This window comes from Dipodomys spectabilis, unplaced genomic scaffold, assembly GCF_019054845.1.
Source record: "Dipodomys spectabilis isolate Male_0828 unplaced genomic scaffold, ASM1905484v1 ptg000334l, whole genome shotgun sequence".
In the NCBI taxonomy this organism is placed as follows: Eukaryota; Metazoa; Chordata; class Mammalia; order Rodentia; family Heteromyidae; genus Dipodomys; species Dipodomys spectabilis.
The window spans coordinates 682,913-706,837 of record NW_024871011.1 but is presented as its reverse complement, the minus strand read 5'-3'; the positions used below and the strand labels follow the sequence as shown (position 1 = coordinate 706,837).

Here is a 23,925-nt window from a genome sequence, read left to right as displayed (position 1 = left end):
TAAGACAATCTATGCTGTCAGGGTAAGATATTCTTGTTGGGCTGTTCCCACATGGAAGAAGTGTAAAGGCTCAGGTAGACATTTGTTACTGTAACACCTCATTTGGGAAAATGTCAGCTGAAGAAGTTTAGAAGTAGCTCTTAAGCAACACTTACTTTGAATCCATTAGGTCCGCAAAGCTAATTCAGTTGAATAAATAAGTACTTGAAAAAGCCATGACCTTTGGACCTATCTATAAATAATTGAGAGTATGATCAAATTCCAAATAAAAACAATTAAGATAGTCATTGACAAAAAAATTTTGCAAATGTGAGCAATCGACTGATAAATATAAATTTTCCACTTTTCACAGAATTTTAGGGAAATAAGATTGATAGCATTTTTAGGAACAATAAAGTTTCCTTGTTACAAGTAGGCACCCATAGATATAAACCTGTATAAAGATTGCATGATTAACTAATTAAATTTAGAGGATACTACACGCTTTAGCAGCACGTATACTCAAATTAAAATACAGAGATTAACATGGCACTTGCACAAGGATAATATGAAAATTTGAGAAGTATTCCATATTTTTCATTCTTCAGATTTAAGAAATGAAAAACAGTTATTAAAAAGTTGATTACAAAATTACAAGTGTAACAATACACGTAATTCATATAATTTAGTTTGACATCAGTGTATTAAATATTCACCTCAGAAAGGGGTTTACATAGCATAAACTTTACAAATATTCTCAAATTAGACAACATTGTCATTTTATCCCAAATAAAAATAATATTAAGTCCTAGAAAAAAAGGAAGCAAACTTTTTCTATATCGAATGCAATCGGAAAGGACACATTAATGAACCTATATATTATAAAATAATGTAGAATTCAAAGTATATCTAGGAGAAAATAAAATAAATTATGAACATTTTGCAAACATAGAATATAGAATATTTTAAAATATACTTTTTCAGACAAGCACAAGAAATATTTTAGTTTCTGTACTACTCATTTCAACAGATAAATTAAAATTATTTCTGATTAAAAAATCACAAACTCTGAAGAAATTATTATACATGTATACAAAAAATATTGAATACATTTTGACATCCAAGGCAGGCAATTCACTTGGAAGAATTCCATGGAATCCATGAATTTTTACAGTAAAATATTGGTGCTGCCAGGCATTGGTGGCTCATGCCTATAATCCTAGCTACACAGGAGGCTGAGATCTGAGGATCATGGTTCAAAGCCAGCCTGGGAAGGAAAGTCTGTGTTACACTTATCTCAAATAAACCACTAGAAAACTGGAAGTGGAGCTGTGTCGCAAGTGGTAGAGCGCTAACCTTGAGCTGAAGAGCACAGGGATAGCTCCCAGGACCAGATTTCAAGCCCCATGACTGACCAAAAAATATATATATTGCTCTTATTTGGATTGTGAAAATATTTTGTAGGGACACAAAAGATGGACTTGCATTTTTGAAATTTAAGAAACTTAACCCGACCATTAGGACTTCAGTGAACAATTTGTAAAGCCTATCACAACTTCATAGAGGTAATGATACATACTTATCCTTTTGGCAATATCAAATACAGTATCTTCTATGTTGTTCTTCCGGCCTGGTTTTATATAATGGTTCAACAGAAGGTGATCCAGCGTATCTTTGCTATCTCAATTCTCAGCAGCAAGATATAAAGGTGTCAAAAATTCTTTAGTTTGGGGAAGTGGCGCTGTGGCTCAAACAGTAGAGCACTCGCCTTGAGCTGAAGAGCACAGCGACAGCACCCAAGCCTAGAGCTCAAGCCCCACAACAGACAAAAAAAAACCCACAACAACAACAAAAAACAAACAAACAAAAATATTTGGGGTGGGTATATGGCTCAATGGTAGAGCGCTTAGCTTGCATGCATGAGGCCCTAGGTTCGATTCCTCAGCACCACATAAGCAGGAAAAAAAAGCCAGAAGTGGTGCTGTGGCTCAAGTGGTAGAGCGCTAGCCTTGAGCTGAAGAACTGAGGGACAGCGTCCAGGCCCAGAGTTCAGGTCCCACTACCAAACCAAAAATTTCTTTTTAAAAAATGAGTCCTTTAGTCTGGGCATTGGTATCTGTATCATGGTGAAGTAAGAAAGAAGCCACTCTGGTATTATTCCATGTATATGCACTGTGCAGGGGTGATCAGTCATCTACAGTTATTTCATGTGCCGCTTGAGACATCAACTCACTGATAATGTCTAAGTGTCCACTGTAGGCTTCTCAAAGAGGGGTATACTAATCATCATCCCTACTATTCACATGAGTGGCCTTTTGGGAAAGAAGTCTCCGCACTGTAATAAGCTGAATATTTTCAGCAGCCCAATGAAGAAAATTGCTTGGATCCTTCCCCAATTTTATTTCTTACAATTGATACCATTCCTTACTTTTTCATCTTGTTCCCCATATTCCTAAGAATTGCCTAACCAGAGACTTTGAGTGCCAGTGGGAATGAGGTGTCCATGTATTTCCCTAATAGTTCACATTGATTGAACTGCTCAGAAATATCCGGTGAATTTTCTGCAACTGTTTATTCATCATGATTTATTTTCTCTTTTTCCAATTTTACTATTCGAAATTATTCTAACTGGAGAGTAGGGAATTGATGGAGAGCCACGGAAAGATGTTCCTCCATATTCAAATGTACACACTGAAAATGAGGACCTGTGATGTCTTCATGTGCAGCTTATTCTAGGAATGAGAAAATAGGAAATAATTCCTTTTATATAAATGATATGAGAAATGGCAGAGCAAAAAGTGAAATGATGCAACCAAAAATATAAAAGGAAAATAAATTAGGATAATTATGGAGCAATCATATTATCTATGAGAACCAAGAAAGAGAGAGAGAAAGAGAGAAACAGATGTATAATGACCTAGCTAGCCACAAAATCCATGCCTCTGATCAATTTACAGAGCAAACAAAAATTTATTTTTAAAAGAGATGGAAATAGAATTTATGTATTTACTTGAAATTAGTAAATACATTTTTAGTAGCCTATGTAAAGAGATATAACTTTGACAAAATTACACACAATAAACTAAATCCTTGATAATTCTAGTAACAGATCTGACTGAAATCAGTTGAATCATACTTTTCCTGTACAATGAAGGAATAAGAAGGTAGTAAAGCAACTAGAGAAAGCAGGGAGATTGTATCTGTGACAAAACTTTGTGGAAATTGGTATTGAGGATTTCTTACTGGTGATCCATTTGCACTGGAAGCATGATTGTGAAGTATTGCTTGCTGATTCTGAACTATTGATTTGATCATAATATTCTCCAAGAAGAAAATGAGAATTGATAGTTAAGGACTACTAATACGTTTTGACTTTCTCACTAAGCACTTTCAATCATCAAAATCACATGAAGACAATAGTCAGGCCTACATTTTAGATGAAAGCAAGTGTCTTTAAAAAAACAAGGAATGTATGTAGTCATGCAAAGTTTTACCAATGCCTCATACATTTTTCTAATGTTGGGTACCAATATATAATGGATCTATTAGAAAACTCTTAAGGCTCGTATTTTCAATAGTGAGTTCTCTTACACTATATCATGGTATTGTTTGTGTATGGTTTTAATAATAAATTTACATTACCACCTTGAATTTCTGACAGGACAGTATCATCACTGTACATCTTGCTTCTATACTCTCATTTTAAAGTAACTATATAAGTATGGGCATTAGATAACTATAGAGGAAAAAGTAGAAGCCACACTGATGGCTTATGTGTTTAGTACTAGTTAATAAGAAAGATGAAATCTGAGGATTGTGGTTTGAAAGCAGACCAAGAAAAAAAAAGTCCATTAGATTCTGATTTGAAAGTAATAATCCAAAGCTAGAAATGGAGCTGTGGTACAAGCAGTAAAATGCTAGCCTTGAGAAAACTGAAACAAAAAATAAATTCTGGGACAAAGCCAGGCCCTGAATTCAAGCACTAGGATTAGCACTAAACAAATGAATTAATTAATAGGGTAATTAATTAATTAAAAATAAATTAAGTGGTCACATGTGGAGAGGCAGGTAAAATGTAACATGCGTGGTAATAGTTTATGTATTATTTTGTAATAAGGCATATTATCATTTGTCCTAATCACTAATATTTTATTTGGATTTTTTGTACAATAAACCCTGAATTTAGCATACATGCATATGTGTGTGTACATGTGCGAACATGTGTGTATGTGTATATGTGTGCATGTGCTGTTGCAATCTTGCTTGCCAATGTGGACATGGTGAGGCTGAAAAAAGCTAACTGTGTTGCAATGTTTTTATTTATCAGAGTCTGTCATGTCATTTCAGTGGAACCACCCTTCTGTACATATTATTTGTCTAATAATAAAATCATCATAATCAAAGCATTTACAATATTAATTTAGAAAAAGAGACTGCTTTCAGCTCTTATTGTATGTTAGGTAAGAAGATACCTATATAATTAGTTAGTAAGTTATTGCTGTAAGATGATTGTCAGTACAAAATACGTATTTGACCTCTTAAATTGGTTATACATTTTTTTCTTTTTTTTAAATTTTATTTTATTTTATTTGTGAACATACTGTACAGAGGGGTTACAATTACATGGGAAGGATAATGCGTACATTTCTTACCAAGCATTGCAGCCTCCTCCTTTGTTTACCCTTCTCATCCCTTCCCAGCCTCCGCCCCCCAATACCAATCATTCTCACCCCCCCCCCCCCGCACCGACGCTGTAAACCTCGTTTTGGACATGACAACTTGTACTTCTCATTGTTGCAACAGGTCCACCTGTATCCTTAAACGACTTTTTTTTCCCCATCTCTTCCACAATTTATACTGACATCAAGTATAGTGAAAGCAGGGGTTATACTGTGGAGGAGGGACATACAAAGCAACAAAGAAATAATCTTATAAATCCGTTAGAAACACATGCATGAAAGAAAAAAAAACATTAAAATACATATCTAAGGGTTCATTTTCCTAACATCACATTATCTGACCTTTTCCGCTTGACTCATACATACACTAGATATTGCAAATAAGGAAAACCATGGGGCCTATGTTTCTTTGGGCCTAGCTTACTTCACTTAATATATTGTTTCCAAGTTTTTCCATTTCCTAACAAATGGGGCAATGTCATTTTTTCTGATGGAGGCGTAGAATTCCATTGTGCATACATACCACATTTTCTTGATCCATTCATCTACTGAGGGGCATCTGGGTTGGTTCCATATCTTAGCTATGTTAAATAATGCTGCAATAAAGATAGTTGTGCTGGTAGCTTTAGTGTGGTCTTGTTTGTAAACATTAGGGTAAATGCCCAAAAGTGGGATTGCTGGGTCATAGGGGAGCTCTATGTGAAGTCTTTTGAGGAACCTCCATACAGCTTTCCAAAGTGGTTGAACAAGTTTACATTCCCACCATCAGTGAAGTAAGGTTCCCTTCTGTCCACCTCCCCTTGATCTCTTGATGTTAGAGTTCTTGATTTTTGCTATTCTAACTGGAGTGAGGTGGTATCTCAATGTTGTTTTGATTTGCATTTCTTTTATGGCTAGGGATGTGGAGCATTTCTTCATGTGTCTATTGGCCATCCTTCTTTCTTCTTCACAGAAGTTTCTCTTTAAGTCTTTTGTCTGCTTATTTATTGGCCAGTTTTTTCTTTGAGGATTTGTTGTTGGGGGATTTAATTTTTTGAGTTCCAAGTATATTTTAGATATGAGATTCTTGTCTGTTTTATGGCTAGTGAAGATCTTCTCCCAATCCGTCTGCTTTCTATTGATCTTGCCTGCTATGTCCTTTGCAATGCAGAAGCTCTGCAACTTTATGCAATCCCATTTGTCCAACCTTTCTTTGATTAGTTGTGTTTCCTGGTCTCTATTCAGAAAATTTCGGCCTGAGCCAAGGAGACCTAGGGTTTCTCCTATTCCATCCTCTAATGTTTTCAGAGTGTGTGGTTTGACTTCGAGGTCTTTGATCCATTTGGAGTTGATTCTGGTGCAGGGTGATATATAAGGATTTAGCTTTAGTTTTCTACAAGTAGTTAAACAATTTTGCCAGCACCATTTAATGAAGAGGCTGTCTTTGTTAAATACTATTTTTTTAGCTCCCTTATCGAAAGTTAGATGGCTGTAGGTCTGTAGGTTCATTTCTGGGTTTTCAATTCTATTCCATTGGTCTTGAGGTCTGTACTTATGCCAATTCCAAGCTGTTTTGATTACTATGGCTTTATTTTAGAGTTTGAAATTTGGTATTGATATTCCTCCAGCAATGTTCTTTCCGTTGAGGAGTGTTTTTGCTATTCGGGGTCTTTTATTGTTCCATATGAATTTTTGGATTACCTCTTTTATTTCCTTGAAGAATGAGGTTGGAATTTTGATAGGTATCGCGTTGAATTTGTAGATAGCCTTGGGAAGTATTGTCATTTTCACGATGTTAATCTTTCAAATCCAGGAGCATGGGAGATTTTGCATTTTTTAAGTTCTATGTTGATTTCCTTTTTCAAGATTTTAAAGTTTTCATCATAGAGGTCCTTCACTCCTTTGGTTAAGTTAATTCCTAGGTATTTTATTTTTGGTGGGACTATTACAAATAGAGTTCCTTTCCTAAATTCAGCCACACTTTTCTCATTGTTGGCATACAGAAAAGCCATTGATTTTGGGGGGTTAATTTTATATCCTGTTACTTTGCCGAAGTTTCAAATCAGCTTGAGTAAATTGGGAGTGGTATCTTTGGGATTCTTTAAATACAAGATCATGTCGTCTGCAAAGAGGGAGAGTTTTATTTCTTCTTTCCCTATTTGGATCCACTTTATGTCTGCATCTTGTCTTATTGCTGTAACTAGGCATTCTAATAGTACATTGAAGAGAATTGGAGAGAGTGGACATCCTTGTCCTGTTCCTGAGTTAAGAGGAAATGGCTTTAGTTTTTCAGCATTAAGTATAATGCTGGCTGTAAGTTTGTCATATACAGCCTTTATTGTATTGAGGAATGTTCCATGGATTCCTAATTTTTCCAAATCCTTCATCATAAAGGGGTGTTGGATCTTGTCGAATGCTTTTTCTGCATCTATTGAGATAACCATGTGGTTCTTATTCTTGCTCCTGTTGATGTGATGAATAATATTAATTGATTTGTGTATATTGAACCAGCTTTGCATCCCTGAAATTAATCCTGTTTGATCACGGTGTATGATTTTTTGGGTGAATTGTTGAAGTCGGTTGTCCAAAATTTTGTTGAGAAGTTTTGCATCAATGTTCATCAAAGAAATGGGTATATAGTTCTCTTTCTTTGATGAGTCCCTGCCTCGTTTTGGGATGAGGGTTATGATGGCTTCATAGAATGTGTTCGGTAGTGAACTTTCTCTTTCAATTTCATTGATGAGTTGGAGGAGTATTAGTGTGAGCTCTGATTTGAAGGCCTTGTAAAACCATCTGGTCCTGGACTTTTCTTAGCTGGAAGGTCTCTTATTGCTGTATCTATTTCAATGCTTGATATGGGCCTGTTAAGCTGGTATAACTCATCTTCGTTTAGTTTTGGCATGTCAATATTTGCTAGGAAAAGGTCCATTTCTGTCAAGTTCTCAAACTTATTAGCATAAAGTTTTGAGAAGTATTCCCTTATAATGTTTTGAATCTTGGTTGTTTCCGTGGTGATGTTTCCATTCTCATCTCTGATTTCATTTATTTGGGTGTGTTCTCTTTTTTTTCTGATAAGGTTTGCTAAGGGTCTGTCAATTTTGTTAATTTTTTCGAAGAACCAACTCTTTGTTTTGTTGATTCTTTCTATAGTTTTTTTGGATTCTAATTCATTTAATTCTGATTTAATTTTAATTATTTCTTTCCGTCTACTGGATTGGGGTTTATCTTGCTGTTCTTTTTCAAGGAGGTTTAGATGTGTCATTAAATTGTTGATTTCAGATCTCTCCAATTTGTTGATTTAGGAGCTCAGAGCTATAAACTTGCCTCTGAGTACTGCTTTTGCTGTGTCCCAGAGATGCTGGTAATTTGTGTGTTCATTTTTGTTGAATAGCATGAACATTTGAATTTCCTTTCTAATCTCTTCCATGACCCACTTGTGATTCAGCAGTGTGTTGTTCAGCCTCCATGTGATACTAGAATTTCTTTGGTGGCTTTTGGTGTAGAGTTCTAATTTTATTCCCTTGTGGTCAGAGAGGATGCAAGGTATAACCTCAATGTTTCTTAATTTAGGCAAGTTTTCTTTCTGGCCTAAAATATGGTCTATTTTAGAAAATGTTCCATGTGCTGCTGAGAAAAACATGTATTCTGATGCTGCTGTGTGAAATGATCGGTAGATATCTGTTAAATCTAGTTGATCTATGCAGCTGTTTAGATCTGCATTTTCTCTGTTGAGTTTTTGCCGAGTTGATCTATCTATAGATTATCTATCTAATAATTAATATCTTTGGATTTATATGGGATTTGAGGGAAAGTAGTGTTTCTTGGATAAATTTGGGTGCACCATTGTTTGGCAAGTAGATATTTAGAATTTTAATATCCTCCTGAAAGAGAGATCCCTTAATTAGTATGTAGCGACCTTCTTTATCTCTTCTCACGAATTTTAATTTGAAGTCTATTTTATCTGATATTAGGATTGCAACTCCCGCCTTTTTATGGTGGCCGTTTGCTTGGTAGATTTTGTTCCAACCTTTAACATTGAAAATGTGTTTGTTTTTACGGGCAAGATGTGACTCCTGAAGGCAGCAGATAGAGGGGTCTTGTTTTTTAATCCAAAATGCAACTAAAGACAACCCTGAGATGCCACTTTACCCCAGTCAGAATGTCCCACATCCACAAATCAGCCAACGATAAATGCTGGAGGGGATGTGGAGAAAGAGGAACCCTATTACACTGCTGGTGGAAATGTACACTTATACAACCACTTTGGAAAGCAGTCTGGAGGGTCCGTAGAAAGCTAAAGATTGACCTCCCTTATAACCCAGTCATACCACTTCTAGGCATCTACCCTGAACAACAGGAACCAATATACAAGGACACGTGCACCTCCATGTTTATTGCAGCACTGTTCACAATAGCTAGGATATGGAAACAACCCAGATGCCCCACCACAGATGAATGGATCCAAAAATTGTGGTATCTATACACAATGGAATATTATGCAGCCATTAGAAATGACAAAATAATGGCATTTTCAGGGAAATGGATGGATCTAGAAGGCATCATTTTGAGCGAGGTAAGCCAAGAGCAAGGAGGCAAGCGGTACGTGGTCTCCCTGATAAGTGGATGCTAAATCCAAAATGTTAGGTGTTATGACAAAATTAACAGGACTTAAGAAACAAAGAACTCCCACTCATCTGGTTGAACCACTACTAATTATTCCATACTGCTGATCACATGTATGGTGTATATGGGTACACCATAATATGTTATAGACTGTGATAGACAATTTGCTCCAGGAAAATTAGAATGAGCTTGTGACTTTAAATGCGCATCCTTATTCCACAATACTGTGAAATTTGGGAAATTATGTTATCACTTAATCACTATTAAAGAAAAAAAAAAGAACCTTGGGGAAGGTAAGGAGGGAAGGGATGGTAGGGGGAAAACAATGGAGGGGGGTAACAATGCTTAATAGGAAGTCTACTCATTACCTTGCTCATGTAACTGTAACCCTCAGTATAGTATCTTTATAATAAAAAATTTTAAAAAGGCCTGAGAATATGGATTCGTGTTTTGGCACTGATCCAATGTCTACAGCATTGAGTGAAGCACTAACACCTCTCATGCCTGAGATCTGAGTCTCTTGAACTTTGCAAACAACACAGGAACATCTTTCTTGTTCCTGAGCTACAGGCCACTTGAGCTGGCTTGAGCTGACTGTCAGTTACAGTTGCCTGGCTCTCAGAGTTCCATATTCTATTCCATTATGAGGTAGAGAGTGTCATCTCTCAGAGCCCAATGATCTAAGCTTCTTGCTCACGTGAGACCATCCCAAAGACATACTGGAGACTGAAATCTCCCCTCCCACATCACTCTATACATATGTGAACATTGTCAAATCCCAATATCCTCAGCTAGGCCTGGGAATCAGTATGCTCTCAACCTCAAGGAACACTTCCTAGGTCAGATCCATGCCTTATTTGTCACTATTCCTCTCATCCTACAGAAATCATTTTTCCTTTCTGGGCCCTCTCAGCCTGCCATGTACTTCTTGCATCTATTTTTGACATCTACATCCTAGGACTTTGTTAGTTTTTTGTTTCCTAATCTTGTTTGCCCTTGAAGCCCCAGTGTGCTGTCATCTGGAAAAAAGTTAAGTACTTAGAGGTGGGAAAATCATACAAGTATTTAAAAATAAACCTAACACATATTGTCAGACCTTTTTATAGATGTACATTCTTGTAAGATAAGAGAGTATTTTTGATACATTTGTCATATTTTATGACAGAGGGGAAGGGGAGGAGGGAAGAGGTGCTGCATTGTCTTCTCATAATTCAATGATTATTATAGAGAAATACTATAGTTGAAGGAATGTAAGCTTTAAATATAAAAATTGTGCTCTTGTTTTTTTTTTTTTTATAAGCTAGTCGTTTATAAAGAATTCCTCAATAAAGTCTTGTCATCTTTGTCCCATTTACTATCCTCCTCCTTCAAAATAATCAGGAAAAAAACCTTCACAAATTAGTGGCCTGTTGCCCAATCTCTGGATAAGAATTTAAGATACAACATTGCCAGAGAATATGTGTGTACATGTGTGTTGGAGTGTGTGTGTATGTGTGTGAGGGTGTGTTGTGCATATCTGTGTTTTAGGTCTTGAATTCAGGGGCTATATGACAAGCCCGAGTATCTTTCTGGTGACAGTAGTGATCTACCAATTATGCCACAGTTCCACTGCAAGCTTTCTGTAGTGAACTGGAGAGAAGAGACTCATAAAATTTCATGCTCAGGCTGTCTGAACTAAATCTCAGGTCTCAAACTCCTGATTAGTTAGAGTTATACTTATAAGCCTCCATAACCTGGTGATAAAACATTGTTACTGGAGGCAGTGGGGTTGCAAGTTTCAGTGTAGCTTCACAACTTTCTATATCATAAAACAGCAACAATAGAACCCTATATAAAAATACAATAATAAGATGTAATTAGAATATAATTTGGTGATATAATCTGTTAGCATAAATTTCAGGAAACCATGGTCTTATTGATTTAGCATCACAAATCCAAACAAAATGAGATAATTTCAGTAGACTCTACAAATTTTTAATTCCATCATATAATAATTTCAAAACATTATAATAAACAGGAAAACATTCATACTTATAACATAAAAAGATGTAAAAAGATGAAGATGGCAGATTATGAAATGGGAAATTCTACACTGCAGGAAAATTATTGTCATGGTGAATATATGGTGGTATTTTCATGGTGAATATATGATAATATTCTTCAGAGGAGCAATAGATAAATATATATTTACTACAGATAATCTAACTTGTTTCTATCTCTGTCAACTTCCAATATTTTGCATATTGTCAGTGTATTCGTGTTTATGGTATATTCCAAAATAGTTAACAGAGTCAGGAGGTTACCAAATAAATTAGCTTGAATATTTAGGGAGCTAAACCTGCTAATTATATTGGCTATTTTATATACTTAACATGTAGTATGTTATCATTGTACTCTCTAAGTATATACATAAGCTATTCAAAGTGAAATGGAATATAAGATGGTTTTGCCTGTAAAGCTAGGTATTTGGGACATCAGTTCCAGACCAGTGGAGGGTTACCTGCAATACTCCCCAACCCCTGGCTATGCGTGATGGAATACTTCTATCATCCCAGGCCCATGGGGAGCTGAGAGCAGGAAGATTTCAATTCCATGCCATTCTAGGAAAGATCATCCACATGGCTCCATCTCATCCAAAGAAAGTTCAACACTGACTAGCACTTATCAACCCCTCCTAGGTGAAAATAAAAATAAGAGCATTGTAGTATAAGAAACAAACAATAGGGCTGGGAAGGTGGCTCAGTGGTAGAGCGCTTGCCTTGCATGCTCAAGGCCCTGGGTTCGATTCCTCAGCACCACATAAGCAAAAAGAAAAAAGCCGGTAGTGGCACTGTGGCTCAAGTGGTAGTGCGCTAGCCTTGAGCTTAAGAGCTGAGGGACAGGGCCCAGGCCCCGAGTTCAGGCCCCACGACCGGACCCCCCTAAAAAAAAAAAAGAAACAAACAATATTAAAACATGGCAGTACAAACCATCATGAACAACACTTACCTAGTGTTTGTTTCTCATAACTGTAAACCTAACTATAGCTAGGATTATATATGTGAGCCAGAGGCACCAAGCAATTCATTTTAAAAATGAGTATTTAAAGGCAGGTGCCAGTCTCTCATGCCTGTAATCCCAGTTAGTCATGAGGCTGAGATCTGAGGATCGCAGTTCAAAGCCAGCCCAGGAAGAAATGTCCCCATAAGACTCTTATCTCCAATCAACAACTCATAAAACAGAAGTGACTCTGTGGCTCAATTGGTAGAATGATAACTAACTTGAGCACAGAGTCTCAGGGACAGTGTCCAGGCCCTGAGTCCAAGCCCCATAACTATCAAAAAAATAAATAAACATTTTTTTTTTTTTGTCGGTCATGGGGCTTGAACTCTGGGCCTGGGCGCTATCCCTCAGCTCTTCAGCTCAAGGCGAGCGCTCTACCACTTGAGCTACAGCGCTACTTCCGGGTTTCTGGTGGTTTATTGGAGATAGGAGTCTCACGGTTTCTCCTGCCCGGGCTGGCTTTGAACCGCGATCCTCAGATCTCAGCCTCCTGAGTAGCTAGGATTACAGGCGTGAGCCACCAGCGCCTGGCTACTTAAATAAACATTTTAAAGTCTGAATTTCTTGTAAATTAAAATGACAGCTGTGGTATACAATTCTACAGACTACTAAAGCTTTCATTATATTTGTATTTAGAAAAAGTAGCAGCACTTGAATAAAGGACATTTTTTCATAAAATAGGGCAGATTGGTCTGTAATTCAAGGAAATTTCTGGACTCATACGTAATATTTTTTGGTGGCTTTTTGTTTTGCTTTTAGAAAAGGTTGAGAAACCTTATTTCTGCCAATGGACATTTGGATGTGTCTAACATCATTCACAGGCCATGCAAAATTAACAGTAAAGAAAGGACAGTCAACTGGCAATAAATTTACTTGTCTTTATGTCATGTTCCAAATGATTTGTTTAGGTTATATGACCCTATGGCCTATAGTTTCCTATTCCTGCCTTCCTCAAAATAAAAGCATGTTCCACCAATTCAGATTTGAGCCAGGCAATATGTAGTATTAGTGCCAAGAGTTGAGGAAAATTGTAACACAACCAGGGAAGCATGAAACCAACACGTTAGTAGCTGGACACTGGGGACTCAGGCCTATAATCCTAGCTACTCAGGAGGCTCTGATGATCACAGTTCAAAGACAGCAGGAGTGAGAAAATCTGTGACTCTTCTCTCCAATTAACAACCAAAAGCCATAAAGGGAGCTGGGACTCCAGAGGTAGAGTAACCTTGATTACAAAAACGCAGGTGCAGCAACCAACCCTGAGTTGAAACTGATAGTTAGGCACAAAAACAAAAACAAACAACAACAACAAAACAAACAAAAACTGGGTGAAAGGTCAGGAAAGGATGGCGCTGTCTACAAGGCAAATGTACACGTTATATGAATTGTGATATGGTAAACTCACTCTACACGCCTCAGTAACAATTACATTTAAAAAAGAATCTGAGAAATCCCACAACCATGGACCTTATGATGTGTATCTGCTTTCTAGTTTTTCAAAGTTCCATCATGTGATTTGGTAGCACACATGTTGTAGCCCAGGGTGATTAGAAAATATGAAGGCAGAGATCTTTTCAGATTGTCCAACCAAATCTTTGATTATTTTAGGCTAAAAACAAAACAAAGCAAAGCAAACAAAATAGATGTTAAGGTTAGTTAGGCTGCTATTAAAAATTCAGATGTTGGTAGTCTTTGTGGAGGGGAAGGTAAAAAAAACAAATTATGTCAATAGGGATACAGGTGGATCCATAGCAATAATGAGATGTACAACACATTATGTCAAAAAAACAAACTTTACAACTTTGGAGGAGGAAGTGGGAGAAGGGATGAATAGGGGAAAAAAAGGAGGAGGCACCAATGCTTAATAAGACATGTACTCATTATCTTGCAAATGTAATTGCAACTTCTCTGTACATTATTTTCAAAATTAAAAAATTGAAAAAAAAGATTCCAGGCAGAATTTTACTGTTAAATGTTGAGTTAGTACATATGTTTTGTAGATATTGATCTCACATATGTCAGAAAAATATCCATGAATTCATAACTAGAAACTCTGAAGTGTAAGGTATATTAATAAGGTAAGTTTCATTAGGTAGCCAATGAAGAGAACAACGCATGGTATTCAGTCAGGTAAAGTAGTTTATTTACTGAACTGCTGCCCATGCCATATATGGTGAAGAGGCATGTGAAAAAAAGGGGGTTGACACAACCTCGGGCCAGGACATATCTAGGCCAAGGACCGGATGAGATATGGCCTGGTGGAGGAAAATTCTGGCTGTGATGTGACCTCAGGGCCTGGGAATATCCTCTGGTCAAATGGAAAGTTTGACCACAAGCTGACTAGGTTGTGACTTAGTAGGAGGGGGAGGTGTCTGCCTCCAGGCATGCCAGATACCTAGGTTACACATAAAGGATGGAAAGTTAACCAAGAAGAAGGGAAGTGTCTGCATAGGGTCTGCATGGCTTGGACAGACCTAATACTAAATACAGGTTGGACTTCTGCCATGTAACATGTAACTCCTGACTCCAAACCGTTCATTCTCAATCCTTATCTTTCTTTTCTTTTCTTTTTCTTCCTTCCTTCCTTCCTTTCTTCCTTTCTTTCTTTCTTCCTTCCTTTCTTTCTTTCTTTCTTTCTTTCTTTCTTTCTTTCTTTCTTTCTTTCTTTCTTTCTTTCTTTCTTTCTTTCTTTCTTTCTTTCTTTCTTTCTTTCTTTCTTTCCTTCTTCCTTTCTTTCTTCCTTCCTTTCTTTCTTTCTTTCTTTCCTTCTTCCTTTCTTCCTTCCTTCCTTTCTTTCTTTCTTTCTTTCTTTCCTTCCATCCTCTTTCCTTCCTTCCTTCCTTCCTTCCTTCCTTCCTTCCTTCCTTCCTTCCTTCCTTCCTTCCTTCCTTCTTTCCTTCCTTCCTTCCTTCCTTCCTTCCTTTCTGTTCTCTCTCCCTCTCTCTCTATATCTCTCCTCTCTTTCACTCACCCTCCCTCTCTCCCTTACCTGAGTGTTCTCACCTCTCAAAAAATGGACACTTGGTGAGTTGAACTCACAGGCGGTGAAGAACAGGTCAATTGACAAACATGAAATTTAATTTACTATTACCTTACACCTCTAACACAGGTAACTGGAATCAAATAATGAGCACTCAGCAGCATGGCGTCTCAAGCCATTTGGAGGAGGAAAGCAAGCACATTCACTGCATTCTGGAGGTCCACCCTGGGAAGGTGGGGCAGACTCCTCCCTCCTCTTGGCTAAATCTCAGTTTCAGCATCAGGAGAGGTGACTGCCTCCAAGTGAGCCAGTTTCCTAAGTGACACAGGTACTGTGCAGAGACTTAGCCTCTTGTGGTGTTGAGATTAATGGCATGATTCAACATGATCCACTAGTTTGTTGAGATTGAGATTTCCTAATTTTTGGTTAGGCTATTTTCAAATTGTGATCTATTTATTTCTGATTGCTAACCATGATTATAGATGTGAACCAGCACATCAGACCATTCAAAGATCTTTACCACGCATGGAAGACATTAAGTTTATTTTTCCAGATGACATACAAGTTGACAGACAACAAAATAAGTCCTGAATTCTGGTCGAGGTGATTTTTAATGTGAAGCAAAATTTATTTAGCAAAATATCTGACTACTGTGATTATACTTTCAAACTTACCCTACGTTTTAATATCAAATCACCTATGAGCCAATGATTCACTCAAATTACCTGTACTCATTTACTTCTGTCATATCTTCTAGAGGTATGCAGAACTGGAGCAAACGCTATTAACTAAAGTGGAAGAAATTTGAGAGGATCACAGTTCTGAATCAGTCTAGGAAGGAAAGTCTCACCTATATCAACCTACTAGGTAGGTATATTGGAATGAAATCATGGTCCCTGCTTTTGGAGCTGGGTGCAAAAATTGTTACTCTATATGTAAAGTAACTTAAACAAGAAAGGATTGGTGGAGTGACTCTAGTGATGGAGTAACTCTCTGGCAAACACTACATCAAAACTGAAATCAATTTCCTAAAGATAAAATAAGAAAAGGAAAGCAAGAACAACTCATACTTAACATGTGTTCAATGTAAAGATTTACACTAACTTACTGTAGTTATAATGCCATCATTTATTTCTAGGGCAAACACATTTTGTGTCAAGCTTAAATGAAAAAAATAACACACTATATACAAAGCTTTGGTAAAACACAGGTCTGGCTTACAATTGTGAACACTTAAGTTTGCATGTGCAGTGGTGTTGCAGGGTTGTTAAAATTTATGGAAGTCCATCCTTTTGATGAACTTGACATGATGAAATTACCTAACCATACAATTCACTGGACAGATATTGCTGTTTTATATATATATATATATATATATATATACATATATATATACACACTTGTATGTATTTATATATTAAGTGACATGTAAATAAAATAAAATGTACAATGAATAAATTTAGTGAACTGATACATTTCCTAGATATTTAATGAATAAATTCATGTCTTATAGTCTCCAATGTTATATCACATTTAAACGGTTGCTGATCTCCTTCAGCTTTTTTATAATATTTTTTTCAGATGAAAAAGCCTGCCAATAAATATTCTTGTATAACATTCTTTTCTTTATGAAATGAAAAGCACGCTGTGTAATATGGCTCTTTATGTATCATCAAATGTTTTTTATAATTGCAAGTACATATTGCCTTATACTTAGTTTTCTCTCATCCTCCAATAATACCTATGGGAAGGAGACTATGAAGGATCATTCTGTTACTTTGGGAGCTTCTGTTATTAATCACTGAAATAAATATTATGAAAATGAAACTCTGAAATTATTTAGAGAGATGACTTGAAAGTTTCCCTTCTACACACTCATGCTGCTCCCTCAATAAATCATAGAACTTAAAATAAGTAACATTTTAGCTGGGAGCCAGTGGTTCATGTCGGTAATCCTAGCTATGCAAGAGCTGAGATCTGAAGATGGTAGTTCAAAGCTAGCCCTTGCAGGAAATCCGTGACACTCTTGCCTCCAATTAAACACCAAAAAGTGGAAGTGGCACTGTGGTTCAAGTGGTAAAGTGCTAGCCTTGATCTAAAGAACTTAGCGACAGCACCCAGGCCTGGAATTTAAGCCCTATGACCAACAAAAAGAAAAAAGAAAAAAAAGTGAGAGAGAGCAACATTTTAAAAGTAATGTGCACATATACACAAAATGTATATAGAAATATAATTATAACAGTCCCTGAACTGGCAAAAAAAGAGTTTAAAGTGAAATTACCTTCAATCATTCATTTAGATAATCTATACTGAGGGCAAGCTATTCGAGCTCACATTACTAACTAAAGGGGTAGAATTTGAGAGGGTCTCAGTTCAGAACCAGTGTGCCGGGAAAGTAATATGATTCTCATATTATCCTAAAGCCTGGCAAGTTGGAATGCATTTGTGATCCCAGTTACTTGGCAGACATAGGTGAGGAACTTAGCCTCTCTCTGTTCAGCCCTCAGCAAAATTGATAACCTATGAGCAAAGTAACTAAATTAAAAAAAGGATTGTTCTAATGGTATAATACTTGTTCAGCAAACAAAATATCTAAATTCATACTCATTTCATAAAAGAGGAAAGAAAGGGGAAGAAAGAAAGAAAGAGAAAAGAAAGAAAGAAAAGAAAGCAGAGAAGGAGAAGGAGGGACGGGAAGGACGGAAAGAAGGAAGGAAGAAAGGAAGGAAGGAAGGAAGGAAGGAAGGAAGGAAGGAAGGAAGGAAGGAAGGAAGAAAAGAAGGAAGTACAGAAGGAAAGAAGTGAAAGAAAGAAAGAAAGAAAGAAGGAAAGAAAGAAAGAAAGAAAGAAAGAAAGAAAGAAAGAAAGAAAGAAAGAAAGAAAGAAAGAAAGAAAGAAAGAAAGAAAGAAAGAAAGAAAGGAAAAGAAAAAAAGAAAGAAAGGGAGGAAGAAAGAAAGGGTGAAAGAGAGGTATAAATAAAAACCTCAGCATGTGTGAGATGTTAATAATTACCCTAAATCATTTAAACTATAAATGCCAACATTCAAATCTCTGGGCAGAGACATTTTATATCAAGCCCTGTTGTACGGACTTGGGACCCCCAAAAGACCACCAGAGACTATGACCAATGCGAACAAAAGAGTCATTTATTTGTAAGCTCAAGCTTAGTCCTCCATGCACTGGTAACCGGTGACAGTAAGAGTCCCCAAGCACAAAATCAGCACAGCTTTTATAGTATTGAACAAACAAGTTTAGGGAATTTCCACACAAGCAGTTACATGATTGGTTTGAGTCCACCCTAAACATACTGCCCTTTTTCTAAACTGTTGGTATGTTCTGTTCCTGGAACAATTGAGCAACTGTTCTGCTTTCTTAAGGGTGGGCAAGATTGGTGGCGACCTGTGTTTTTTTTCTCTCTCTCTCTTGGGCTTACTCTGAGTGCAGCCTAGCACAAGATGGTGGGGTTAATCTCAAGTTGGAGTTACTTTGGTCTTCATTCCCTCCTCTTCTAGAGCATCGGGGACCAATCATGTTCCCCTAATTGAAACAGTCTTCTATATTTACAGTTTAGCATTGGGATCTCAGAACTAATAGATGGACTGTGCTGATCCTCTCTTTTACAAAGGACACCAGTCTACAAGGTCTGATTGTGAGTAACAAAATTAACAGTACCAAAGGCCCTGATATTTTCTTCTAGCAATCTTGATTCTGTATATAACAGCTAACTTAATTTTATACCAGCTGTACTCATAAACTCCAATTTTAAGACATACTCATACTATTTGCTACATAAACTTTCTGAGGTTTGTCTTCTTTACAAACATTTTAAAACAATCCTTACCTTTTAAATCCTTTCTTATCCAGAGGATACCAATTTTCCCCCAGTTCCTTTCCTAAGGCTTTCTGTACTACCCTCCTCTTCTTTACAATTCCTTGAGCCTCTTTGTGGTGAGAGTTTAAAACTGCCCATTTTTCCTTTGACTTGTGGAACCAAGTAATCTCAGAAAGCCTCAAGGCACCAGTAGGATGAAAAGCTTGCTAGATTTTTTTGGGGGGGTCCGGTCGTAAGGCCTCAACTCTGTGCCTGGGCACTGTCCCTCAGCTCTTCAGCTCAAGGCTAGTGCTTTATCACTTGAGCCACAGCGCCAGTTCCAGCTTTTTTCATTTTGCTTATGTGGTGCTGAGGAATCGAACCAAGGGCCTGAGGCATGCAAGGCAAGCGCTCTACCACTGAGCCACCTTCCCAGCCCAAGCTTGCTAGATTTTAAGGATAAGATTAGGGCTGGGTCTCATTCCTCTTACTACCTCCATTGATTTAAAAAAATCCCTCCTTTATGTTTAAAAAACACCCAGGAGGAAGCAGGTTATTACCATACCAGAACCAAACTAGGTTGCGTACCTGAAGTGCCTAAGGGAAGCCGGTGTTATCCTCGTTCCCAATATCTACTGTGGGAGTATAGAGGATTACTGCATATTACCACACGATCTTAGTTGTATCAGCTTTCAACTGGGAAGCATTTTCAGGTGATGGAATCAGTCAGGAGTGCAATCTACTTTTACCAAGGTGGAGGTGGTCTGGGTGATGATGTAGATTTCCTCCAGGTAACAGTCAGGCTGTTGTTGAACTTTACTCATTAGGATGTACAACAGCAGCAGCAGGGTCTCACAGTCGTTCCAAGGGAATGTCACACCTCGTGCTGGACTGCAAATTCCTACATAGACTGGTAAGCATACATTGCATATGCTTGTCAGGCTGTGACCTCACTAGTTTTTAAGACAATTTATACAATAGCCCAGGACAATTTACCAAGATGACAACTTTTTAAACCAATAGTTCTTTTAATAAGGCTAGGATTTTCTAAGCAGATATAGAGGGCTCAGGCTTGTACTATTATTTCCCATGCCTTTTCCTTCTGTCTATTTTGCCACAATTAAAAAAAAAGTGAATATTTTCCCTTGTTCTTAAAAGGGGATGATGGGCAAAGATTCATCTTCTGTCACTTCTTCAAGCTGACTCAGAGGTGTTGATCCTACCTAGCCAGGAACCTATAAAATTAGCCTATTTTACAAAGAGGTTACCAGGGTTAGATATCATTAAGAACAATATTTTAACTTTTGACAAATGCTTATTTAGCCTTCTGGTTTGCAAAAAGATCTTTATGGATGGCTTAGGAACGTGATCTCTAGTAGTCCTAACAATGTCTGAGATACCTATGCAGGCCTTCAGACAGATATCAATAGAAACACATTCACAGGTTTACAAACTTTTCCTGAGCAGATGAATTTCATGTAGATGGTGTCAGCTCAAAAGTTACTGCCAATTAGATCTTTTGACACATGCAGGGGTTGGGATTTAAACTATCCTCCACATTTTAGAACTTTAGCTTTTTACTACTATCACAGATGACTGGCAAGTTCCTGTCCTTTACAGTCATAGACATTAGGCATGCTTACAAACTACCTTCCCATGACCTCCTGGCTCTGACCAATTTTGAAGGGCCATGCAAAAATAACTCAAGGATCTGACATTATTTCTGCCCTCTAATCAGTGGCTTACGGTCTGTGGAAGCTCCTCAATTACTTTCGTCCAAGGAGTGTTTTCTCCATACTGGGAACAATGCTTCATTGGCATTTCCCTTAGTTGGTTATTGGACTTGAACTTGGGGCCTGAGTGCTGTCCCTCAGCTCTGCAGCTCAAGGCTAGCACTTTGCCACATTGAATCCTAAAGCAGGTCTGCTTGCTCTTTCTGTCTTCTGCTGGCTGAGTAGAGGTGACATTCTCACAGGGGCTTTTATCTGTCCAGGCTGGATTCAAATAAGTTTTCAGATCAATGAGTCTCATAAAAGGCCATTTTACTCCAATTAAAAGCAACAAGGCAGTCAACATAGAAGTAGCTTTTAAGCATATTCTTACCTGAAACTTATTAAGAACCAAAGTTACATCTGACAAACTTACAAGAATCCTCACTCTGTGGATCTGCTGGGAACTGTTACCAAAAACAAACAAACAAACAAAAAAACAAAAAAACTCCTATGAGACCAAACTGAAATAGGAATTAAGCAATAACTTTGGTCATCCTAATTTTTCTTTTTGTACTTTGAAGCAAATGTTTAGAACAATTTTACTTTTAAACTTTATATACAGAAATCCATTCCTAATTTGTAAGTCTCCTATTCATCTCTGTTTTAATAGTCTATACTTTAGTTTTTAGTTGCATTTTAAAAACCCCTTAAACTCTCGAGGCTAGGTGTCACTCATTTTCTTTTGGATGCTTGTTTTAAAACAGATACACATGAAAACTTTTAAGCTGAAATAAAATTTTTTTCTTAATGCAAAAATTAGAATCACTATCACTGTACCAAGAAGTTAGACTTAACACCTTTATGCCTTAAAAATAACATATCCAATGGCAGAATATCATTGAGAGCAAACCACATTATACAAATAAACTTTTTTACCCTCTTTTTAAGGCCTTCTTAATTTTAACATATCCAAAGGGCAGTTCTAGCAATGTTAATCAGATGTTCACATCATTCATTTTTGCCATCATGTTTCCAGTGTCTATCTGTAGGGAAAAGGGGAAGAATAAACATGGGCCACTTGGCCATTCCTGTGGAATGGGCACACATCCAATCTGACACTTTAGGGTTAGTTGAACTGCGTTTGTGCCAGCTTACCTTCTTTCACCGTATGTGGACTCTTCCCAGGGCCTGTTCCACCATGCATGACCAGCTGAACTGCACTTCTGCCTGTTCATCCTTCACTCCTAAAGATAGGTCTTCTGTTGGCTTCTAAATTTCTCCTTTTTTGTTAAGCCAGATATCTTGATTACAGTGTTAACAGCCTTATGCATTCTAAAATACCAGATTTTCTAATTTTTTAAGTTAAGGAATCCTTCGAAAGCCATTTAAAAAATGTGAAAATGCTTTAAAAATTTTTAGTAATGATCAAATCTCATAACCTTTTGAACTTTAAACTTAAACTCAGCCAATTGTTACAGCATGCTGACCATTTCTATCATGAACATGTTTACAAACACATACAAAACACACTCAGATTTTTAAGCATGAAAAAATCAAAATCAGTCATATGTACATTTTGAAGTTTTGAAAGAAAAATTTAAGACAGTATTTATTTTAATCTAAGTAACTTCGTTGAGCTTCATTTTCCCAGGGCTTGCTTATTTAGGAAGGCATTTCAAAATTGGTCTTTTGAATCTCTTCTGTTGGAGGAAGCCTGGGGTTGAGGAGTCACCTGAACTTAAACTGGTCTGATTTTTATCCAGTTTTAGACAAGAGCACTTTACATTGTCAGGACTAGCTGAAAAGTCAAAACCAGGCACAAATCCTTCTCTGTGACTAAGCCCAGCTGGAGGCCAGAACTTTTATTTCCCCAGTTTTTATGTTCAAAATCACATTTGTAATAAAAGTTACTATATGAGACCTTCATGGATGAGGTGGTATGTGTTTTCTGGTGGAGCTCTGTCTGGTTTAAGGGAGGAGGTGGTATTGGCACACCCTGTATGGTGGAACACGACAGGGTTTTGAGGGCGAAGGCCAGTGTGTGTAGGGCTTTGAGACATCAGGGAAGGAACAGGAATGACTAGACTTGTTAGGAAGGGGTCTTTTGTGGAGTAGGCAGGATTTAGGATGGAGGCTGGCAGGTGGACAGGTTTTCATTGGAAAAAGGTGGGGTCACTGGGGAGGAGGCTGTTTGGGGCAAGGCTTTGAGAAGGAAGAACAAGGCTACAAAGGAGGAGGTTACATAGAGGAGGGGATTTGGTGGAATACTGTGAGCCCTTGTGGGATATGTAGGGTGAGGTTTCTCATAAGGCAGGGCAGGGAATGGAGGCAAGAGGTTGACAGAAGTTGGGGATTCTGGAGCAGGAATGTGGAGCTATGAGGGAGTGGCTTTTCAGGGTCTGACTTTGAGAGGGCAGGGTGGTACTAGGAAGACATAGGCTAGTAAGGGACGGGGTTTCTGATGGAGAATGGCAGGCCTTTGGGAAGTGTGTTAGGGTGGAGGTGGGGTTTACAGCAGAGCATGATGTAGTCACAATTGTATGGAGGCGTTTTTCAGGACCAGGGCTTTGTGAGTGATAAGATTTCTTGACAGTAGGTTAGACCATGCAGAAGACTGAAACTCGGGGATTGAAGACAGCCTATATATTATAGAGGACGAACATACATCCATCAAAGACAAATCCAAGAAATATGATAGATCTATTCAACATTTGGAAGACACCATCAGAAAGCCTAATGAGGATAATAGGTGTAGAGGAGCACCTAGAAACAGAAGGTCTAGGAAATTTGTTTCACAGGATCCTAGCAGAAAACTTCCCAAACATGCAAAAAGATAGGCCTATAGAGATACAAGAAGTTTTTAGAACCCAAAATAGACCAGACCAGAACAAGACATCACAACTCCACATTATAATATCCACAGAATCAATTCAGACCAAAGAAAAGATCCTTAAAGTTGTCAAGGAGAAAAGATCAATCACCTATAAGGGAAACCAATTAGAATCACCTCAGATTTCTCAGCAGAGACAATTAAAGCAAGAAGAGCCTGGAATGATGTATGCCATGCCCTAAAGACAAACAACTATCAGCCAAGAATACTGTACCCAGCTATACTCTCC

The 23,925-nt window shown here is 37.5% G+C and overlaps 1 pseudogene; it reads left to right on the top strand.

Moving 5' to 3' along the window:
- The first annotated feature begins 480 nt into the window (after positions 1-480).
- Positions 481-577, top strand: LOC122095094 (annotated as a pseudogene).
- The last annotated feature ends 23,348 nt before the right edge of the window (positions 578-23,925 follow it).